General features: G+C 40.5%; 1 protein-coding gene across 7 annotated transcripts in view; it reads left to right on the forward strand.

Moving 5' to 3' along the window:
• Nucleotides 1-9,389, forward strand: part of CHRM2 (cholinergic receptor muscarinic 2) — a 128,634-nt gene that overhangs the window by 29,513 nt on the left and 89,732 nt on the right. Inside the window, exon 2 of one of the 7 annotated variants that reach the window (XM_025202849.1) lies at nucleotides 6,172-6,344. The exons of 5 other annotated variants lie outside the window; for them this stretch is intronic. The gene's annotated coding sequence lies outside the window, so the exon portion shown is untranslated. The remainder of the gene's footprint in view (nucleotides 1-6,171; nucleotides 6,345-9,389) is intronic. One more of the 7 variants, XM_025202856.1, reaches the window with a different exon arrangement.

Here is a 9,389-nt window from a genome sequence, read left to right on the forward strand (position 1 = left end):
ATCTGGATAGCCAAAAAGCTCACAATGGTTTGGATGAATAGACATACCTTTGAAGAGCCTACTGACCCTTATGATTGCTTTGCGGGGGTTTTGCCACCTAGGCCATCACAGTCTCTCTGACCTCTCCCTGCACTATCTATATCTCTGCAATGCAGTACTTCTAGGCATTGCTAGATCAGTGGCAGAAACACTGAAATGTTGCCTCTGGTGTTATGTCCGTGCACTGTGAGTTGACCTATTAGGTCTTTAGAGTTATTTGATGATATCCCATACCACATAATGACATGCCTCACAATAACCCTGCTGAGTGCTGTTAACAGTTACCTTGTGATATACAGAGCTATATTATATAAACCTACCTCCAAATGTCCATTTCCCTTGTCAGCTTGCAGTAGTGAGAAAGGAAAACAAATTTCCATCTGCTTGATTGAAAGAAATTAAATTATGCTTAATAATGTTTTAATTGGGGAAAAACACAACCATTGTTTTCTTAGAGCTAAAAATAATAAATTGCTTCTTCTCGTGGTTTTTGTTTGTTTTCTCTTTTTGCCTCTATTGAGCAACACTTCACAATAATTTAATGTAATTTCCTAAATCAGCCCTATTATCCTTATTTAATCTGTCTATTCCGTATACACCAGTGAAATCTATCTGACTGTGTATCTTTTCTTTTTAGTTTTTAGGAAAGATAAGTTTGAAGTAGGTATCAAAAAGTTAGATTTGCAATCCAGTCTCCAAATGGGAATATCTGGATGGAATATTTCTTTGAATTTAAACAGTGTGTGCCTTTTAAGTGAATTTGTGTTTTCCCTCCTAGTTCTAGTGGGGGCACTTGCAGTATAGCTGAAGTGTGCAGGATTTTACTATTCTATACATTCCTTTTTTACTAGCAGTGTATCATTTACATCTCTTCTCTTCTTCGGCAATCCCTCCCAGTTGAGGATAATTGTCTTCCATGATCATCTTATCTATGTGCCCGAAGATGGCTGATGAGGCCTATCCAGGATCAACAGATTCTACTACAGCTCAGACATGTGTATCCATGTGGGGTGGGTGGTGCTGGATTTAGTCTGCAACATGCTGTTTCTGCTGCTCCCACTTTTCCATCTCCTGTTGTCATGAGGTTTCAAAGTACTGAGATTTCTGCAGCAGGCTCTTCCTCCATTTGGGGTGTTCTTGGGCAATAGTCTCCTATAAGTTGACATTGATGTTGCATTTTTTTAAGTTGGCCTTCAGGACATCCCTGAAGCACTTTCTCTGCTCATTTACATCATAATGAAATGTGTATGCCTCAATTGGTTAGTATATCATCCCCTCGGTTTTTTTACCCCTTTACTTTTGCTGTAGTGGGATTTCTCCTGTTCCCCAGGTGTTTTTCCTGTCTTTGACAACTTTCAGATGGTTATTGGTAGGTTTAGGCAATCTGATCTTTCAAACAGATTTCCTTATCAAGTTACTATGCCTAGATATGTCACTAAAGAGGTAGGAATAGTCATTCCTCCCCTCCTCCAGCCTTGATGTCTAAGGACCACAAAATTGTGATTGTGACAAGTGTAAGCATGACCTCCTTGGTTTCCTGTATTAGCAACCCCACCATGTCCAGAAAGATTTTTAATTGGAAAAAGAAGTTACTGTTCAGCAGCTGAGGAGCCTCATGAACCCAGGGCTACATTGATACCATAGTAATTCTATCATAAGAAGGCACCCTCCACAATTGAGAATTGAAGCTCTACCTAAAACATAATTCTGATATAGGAATAGTGCATAACTATTAAAAATGGCTGCTCTTGTCAAGCTAAATATTATGACAGCATACATAGGGGCCTATGTACCATGTAGCTATCATGAACCAAAAGCCTGGCTTACTGATGAACGCATTGTCTGGCGTTATGCTTATGACCTCTCCATACGAGGATTCAGATACATAGTCCATTTTGCCATACAGGATAGTACTCTTCAGTAGATGTGCATCTTGCATAAGGAGAAGGAAGCTGGTGGGAGAGCAGAGCTATCTAATATGAAATAACTTATCTTTTGATAATGTCTTGGCCACAAGGATCCTCCTTCTGTCAGCACTAAACATGCTGCAGTTATTAGACGACAGACTTGTCACAGAAGGAAGTTTTCAAAAGTGACCTCCTCACCAGATATTTTTAAAATAAAAACTGCCTTCTTTGTGGATGCCCCCTAAGCACAATAAAGGAAATGACACAATAGTGCAAGGCTATATCCTTACTATAACCAAGTAGATCCTCTGTATGATGGAACTGCTCCAATCAATAAAATTGCTGATTCCCTTGTCAGAGGCTATTACCCTGGTAACATAAAACGTTGCTCCAGCCAGAAGAATCCTAGACCTGAATCTGTCCCTTTTTTGCATTTTATGCTACCCATTGCATCTGCTGAGTAACTGTTTAACAATGCTGATATCTGCAGCCAAACATTCCAATATTCATCAGATCAGTTCAGCTCTGCCTTTTCGCCTGGTTTCTTTCAAGATGTGTATGGCTTATAACAGGCGTATAACAATCAGAGTAAATCATTTTTCATTTTCAGTATTAGTTATAACTCTCTGACTGAACAGCTCATTTGGCAATATTTTGCTACACTTAAGTTTGCATGGTGGCTTGCTAAGTTATTGCCAAAAAATGAGTAATTTGATCAATTGTGCTGTTCTTTTCAGGCTCTTTTCAGTACATGAGGACTTATTGGGCTTCAGACAAGTGCTAGCCCTTATAGAAAACACTTCTTTTTTGACAGATTGCAAGAAGTGTGTGATTCAGCAAAGTGAAAAGCCCTTTAGTGATAATATCTGCCAGCGATTACTGGCTACCACATTTACTCACATATGCATGCACCTTTTTCCAAAACAAAAAGTGGTTTAAGCAAGGAAGATGATTTCTGTGCCAGAATGGAGGCATGGGGATGCTAGAATGGCAGCCTGGGGATGGTTCTGTGCTGGACTCCTAAATCCATGCAGAAGGGTGGAGTCCACTTTGCAGCTAAATCTATAACCCTGTCGCTGCTGCTGCTAATGGACCCCAACCCTCCTGTGTGTGGCCTGAATTCAGCCATGACTCTAGAAAAATTGTTTTTTTCATTTTTCATGTCTTATTTGGGGACAGGAGATATGCCAGAAAATACAGCAGATCAGCTGCACATAGGACATGATTTGCATATGGAAGGTTCTGGCTGACCTTGAGCTCTGTATGAACATCTTAGATCAGAAGTGAGTACCATGGAAGAGATCCTGGTTCTGCTGAAGTCAAGGAAGATTTGCTTTTGACTTCAGTGGATTCCAGCCCTGAAGCTCATAGGCAAAATTTTCATCACATTAAAAAAGAGGTGGACTGGGGTAGATATTCAGATCCTTTTCCCCTCAGGAGACACGAGACTGTGGATATCCACAAAACATGTATTTGATTGTCTTAGGGTGAAATCTAACCTCACTGAAGTTAATCAGAATCTTGCCTTGAACTTTAATAAGCCAGGATTTAATCATTACTGCTCTAATTAGAAAACACTCAGTTTTTTTATGGCCTATCCTTTGACTTACTACCATTAATAGAAGTGAACATTCTCCGAGTTGACAGACCTTGCTAAAGGATGCTTCTGCCAATGCCATGGTATTTATTTTCTTGTGATGATAACACATCCTTCATTTTATGCATCTGGAATTCCCTCAAGCACTAGGAAAAATGACAGTGAATTCTTTCCCAGAAGCTTCTGAGAGAAACAGGAGGATTGATTTTCAGGAATTCTGGGAACCGCCTGTTCCCATACACTTAAAGTAGGAGCTTATGATGCTCAGCATTTTTTAAAATAATTTCAAAGTCATTTTTGAAAATACAGTGTAGGTGGTGGACTAGTAATACAAACAGCCTTTCAGTTATATAGTACCTATTAGGGCTGTGAGAAGCTTCGGTTGCTGATTCAATTCAGTGGAGATTGGGCCCGATTCGGTGGCTAAATCTCCAAATCTGAATTGAATCAGGAGACCCTTTAATCTCTCCGAATCTAATCAGGACCCTCCAAATCAATTCGGAGAGATTTGGAAAGATTCAAAGATTCGTACATAGACACAGCTTTAACTGTTTTTTCTACACACCTCAAGGTACCAGGCAGCTCGTGAATGTGGAGATGCTGAGGTGGATGGAGCATCCTACAGGAGCACGGGAGACCCAGAAGTGGACCAGAAGCACTTCCAGTCCACTTCCAGGTCCACCGGGAAGCGTGCTGGGGGACCCCCTGCACCTCCCTGGCTCAACAACTGGTGCCTCCTGGATCTGGGGGGGCACCTGGGACCCCTCCATGGACACTCCCCGGTGGACCTGGAAGTGGACCAGAAGTACTTCCAGTCTACTTCCACGTTTGCCGCCAAGCACGCAGGGGGCACCCCCGCACTCCTGTGGGACGCTCCATCTGCCCTACCATTGCAGCATTCACAAGCCATGCCTGGTACCTCGAGGTATGTACAAAAAACATTTAGAGCTGTGTCTATGGCCAAATCGCTGATTCTCTGAATCAGCATCAACTCTTCAGATTCAGATTTGGCCGAATTGAATTGGGGACAGTGATCCGAATCAACTAATCGAATTACTGTCCGCGATTCGGGCTGAATCCGAATCCGAATCAAATACAGCCCCTAGTACACCCCTAGTACCTATCACCTAGCGGTAATTAGAAAGTACCTTACCAATAGATTGTCCAATGCCATGCTTTACCCACCAGAGAAATGCAACCATTTCTTGAGTCAAAAATGTCAACCATTTCAGAGAGTACATAACAACACTATATATTAGTCAAAGACAGGAAATGAAGATGCCAAATGTATCTGATTCAACTGCAAATAGAAGTTATGATAATAGAATGTAATTACCCAAGTTGTACTACAATAGAAGGATATCTGATCTTCCACATCCAGTATATTCATGTCTTAGGGAGGAGGAAGTCTTTGAATCAATCACAGATGCTCAGAGTATCACTGTTGAGCTATGAAGACAGCTTTATCCACCCTCTACTGATTAAAGGGAGAGATGCTATAACAAAGGTCTTTAAAGGAATCAGTAGGGAAGAAAAGAGAGAAAATTGGTAAAAGGAAATTCTCTCTTACACAACATAGCATTAGCCTGTGGGACCCATTGCAACCAGTTAAAAAAGAAGCCAAAAGTCTGCAGGATTTGAGGATGGGTTGTAGCATTTATATGGACCAGGCAAAGATGTAGTTATAACATAATTTAACAACTTCCTCCACCAAAATGAAACAAACTAAAAGGACCCAGAAATTTCTAAAGCATAAGTAGATCTTTGACTAGCGGGGAGTTAGGATAGTTTCCCCAACTGCCAAATTATCCTATGAGTGTCTACTGAAGAACGTTGTCCCCTCCACTGAAGCAGCTGGTGCTGTTTAATGTTGGAGGCAGGTAACTGACTGACAATGGTTCATTTAATCCAGGGTCATCCAACTTGTGGCTTGCCAGCCTCACATGGCCTATGAGGAGGTAGCTCATGGCCCACAGACTCCCTGCCACTTTTACCACCTCTTCCCCCCAAGGTTTCAGGGGCTACTCTCCACAGCCATTGCTGCTTCCCTCCATTGCCTGCTTCTGTTGCAGCAGCCCCCCAGACTTCTCTGAACACCTCCTGCTTCCTCCAGCATCTGCTTCCTGCTGCTGTCAGAGGGGTCAGAACAGCCCACAGTGCAGCACACAGCCACTCAGAAGCTGGACTAATTGAATTTGTGTAATGCTGTATATTGGAAGAATCCTGGAGAACTTTCCACCCAAAAAGTTTAACACAAGTTGAAACACAGTCTCTAGCCCATCTACAAAGAAATATTATGTCAAGCTTTTCACTAGTGAGTCTACCAATTTTCACTCTCATCTCCAGTCAAAAAATCCTGCCCAAAGCTTCTCTGCTGGTGCATTTGAGGCTAATATACTGTTATGATGATAATATCACAAATGGAAATAACTGACAGCAACATAAATTACCTTTTTCAGTGATATGGTATCTTACTGCCAATCATCAGTGCAGTATATTCGAAAAGTTGCGTTATAGTCCTGCAACCACGTGAAATGGAGGCGAGGGTGGGAGGAACATGAATTTTAATCTTAATGGATTTTCCAACTTAACTTCTACTTTATGACAAGGGCTGCTGTTTCCTTCCAGATCATCTCATGCTGATTGCCTTAGCAAAGCTCTTCTTGACCAGATTCATGCCTCTTGGAAACAGAATGGAAAACAATAAATCTACACTACCACTATCTATTACATTAATCAAGGTGCTACTGATGCTTCACAGAAAACTTTCAAAAACCTGCAGCTTAGTTGCAATTTGGTTGGTAAATAAGTTACTATGTTTTTTTTTGCTTTTCCTTTAAGCCTTATTCTGCCACTCTTCTTCTTGCTGAGAAAGACCTTACTCTTCAAATAGCCCCATATATTTCTGTAGGCTTACTCAGCAGTAATTCATGTATTTCAATAGTGCTATCTGAGAAGTAATGTGCTGGTCAGCAATAGTTCTGTATATTTTAGTGCAGCTATTCAAGAAGTAGTGTTTTGTAGTCCTCAGTATATATTTGAGGATGGCAAGATCTGAATTAGCCTGAATGTGTTTGTATTAAATTACCATGAGCTTGTGCATGAAAGCCAGATTCTTTGTTGCTTAGGAGTTCATTTAATCTTGCTGCTTATATTCATTACTTTCCTCCACTGTGACATCATAATCATCTCCACTGAAATACATGTTAATGTCATAAACAGGGTTATTGTAACTTCAAATGAGGAAAAAGCAGCAGGAACAGATGAATGCCTGAAAACCCTCAACTGCAACACATCCATTTTTAGTTTGAGCAAATGTCCAGAGCAATACAATACCAGAGAAGAGAAATACCAAATAGACCTAATTTAGAAGCCAGAATTTTCTCTAGATAAGACATCTGTAAGGAATTTTCTTTGAGTTAGTGTCAGGGGCGATACATTCCAAAATGCACTGGTGTGACACTTATTTGAAGGAATGAACATCTTAGTTCTCAAGAAAGGTAGCATTTCTACACATGTTTAAAAATACTTAAAATGAGCATTGCTATTTGAACTAAAAAGTAAATTCACCCGTGCTCTTTAATTAGTATGTATATGAACATCCTTGGAATCTCCATCCCCGGAGGTTTTTAGACAAAGTGTTGGCCGGGATGATCTAGTTGGTGATGGTCCTGTTTTAGCAGGGGGTTGGACTGTTTGACCTTCTGAGGACCCTCCCAACCCTAATTTTCTATGATTCTATGATCTGTACTTTTGTGGAAAAAAAGACAAGCATTGGAGTGTGACTTTGACCATACACTTATTCAGGAGAGTAAAGCAGAACACGAGTCCCCTAATATTCCTACATAAGCCATCTGGACTGTAGAGAAGTAAGGGGTGTTGGTTATTCACTATTTCCTCTCTAGCTTGTATAAGTAGTAACTTATTGCACAGTAAATTTAAGTGGGCATAAATTCATGTGTAGACACGCCTACTATGTTGCCAGGAGCTATTCTAACATTACCACTTGCTCCTACTTGTACCTAGAAGTACAATCTAGCACAGAATAAATATAAGGCTTTCGTTGCCTGAAGGTTAGCAAATTTGGACTGCATATGACCAGTGGAGGAAATGAGTCCTAAAGCAGAGGTCTATTTGCTGAAAATTTCCGGCCTCATTCCCCAATGGACCAACATAGGAATTGTTGCCAACAGCATATTGGCACACAATTTAATGAACAAATTGACCAGTTGTATGCATAAGTGGGTAATATGGCATTTCAACCCTCTCTGGGCCTCAGCATACCCATCTGTAAAATGCATAGTGTGATGTAAAATTCATACGATACCTTGCAGGCATTTTGTAAAGCTAAGCTAATTAATGTCAAGCAGTGTGTGGAAATTTTCTGTATAAGTGGAATCCATTTATCTAACCCTTCACAGGAGGAAGATTAGCTGGAGTTTTTTTTCCATTAAGCTATTATAAAGGGTCAGCATGATGATTATTATTTATACATTAGATTGAAGCTATGGGAGAGAAGTGATAAGCCAGAAAGTTTGAAAAGAATGGCACATGAGTAAGAAATTAAGGAACCAGTAGGACCAAATAACAGCAAATGGACAATATAAATATAGAAAATAATAAGTCAAATATCTGGCAGCGCCAGGAAATGACTGTTAACAGTTCTTCTTCCATACCTAATCTTTACTAGAGCTAAACATTCAACTGACACTTCATAGGAGCCTTTACTAGAACAAATAGACAAATCCACAATCTGATCACTTTCAAGACATACTGAAAAACCTACCTGTTTAATTAAATTGTCTTGCCTTAATGTCTAAGACGTTCACACGGGGCCTCACTATTTCTAGTATAATTATCATGGGAGACACTTGTGGTCTATGAAGAGGGTCAGAGGCAGTAAAGCCCTAAGACAGGTGGGGGCCACTGCAGTCATGTATATACCTTAAGTTGTAGCATGATATTGGGAGGTGCAAGAATGAAATGGAATTTCTGGCACAGCATGTGACAAGTAATGGATCATTCAACGAGCTGATGATGAAGAGGAATGCTGTCTTTGTCAGTTCATGGTTCGACACCATGGATCTCCAGGTGGGTCAAGACTATAGAGATACACCAACCTGGAGGACTCCATGCTGTTGAGCTGTTCACAAGCAGCGGAAACCAATAACTCCTTCTCAGCTACTAGGTCTTTCTTTCTGTCTGCCAACAAAGATCTCCTGGTTCTTTCCATCCATGCTGTAAGAAGTCTTTCATCTGGAAAACCCATTACTTGCTTCAACTGACAAGAAGCGGAAAAAAGATCCACAACTTGAGAATTTCTGCACAATACTGATATAAGTATAGAGTGTTGTGTTAATATTGGAAAGATATACATCCACTGCAAACTTTCTTGTACCTTTTTCTGAATCACGTATTTCTCAGAAACAGAGCCTACACAGGCTAGCAGCCTCACCTAGTGTAGTAGTTTTTGTGTTCCTATGAGGATACTGATAGTACCCTGCTAATAATATAATGCCTTTATAAAATTACTTAAAATGATGTATACTTCAGTCATGGCCTACAAAGAAGATTGCATCTTCTGAATCTTCACGTGCATAATAGTATTGCTACCTGAGCTGTTCACTTAATATCTGTCATGTATGGCTGAAAATACAAAAATAACTCTAGGGTATGAAAACACCTGCTCAATCCAACAACCCAGCAGGTTGCTGATTCACTTGCTGGGCCTATGAGCACCTAAGCACCCCCAAGAAGGGTGGAGCAAGCTTAATCAGGCAGCATTTGGCTTTGAAAACTGCTAGTGGCAGAAATTAGTCCACTGCTTAAGGTATAATTACATTCCT

This window comes from Alligator sinensis, unplaced genomic scaffold (genome assembly GCF_000455745.1).
Source record: "Alligator sinensis unplaced genomic scaffold, ASM45574v1 scaffold957_1, whole genome shotgun sequence".
NCBI classification, from domain to species: Eukaryota; Metazoa; Chordata; order Crocodylia; family Alligatoridae; genus Alligator; species Alligator sinensis.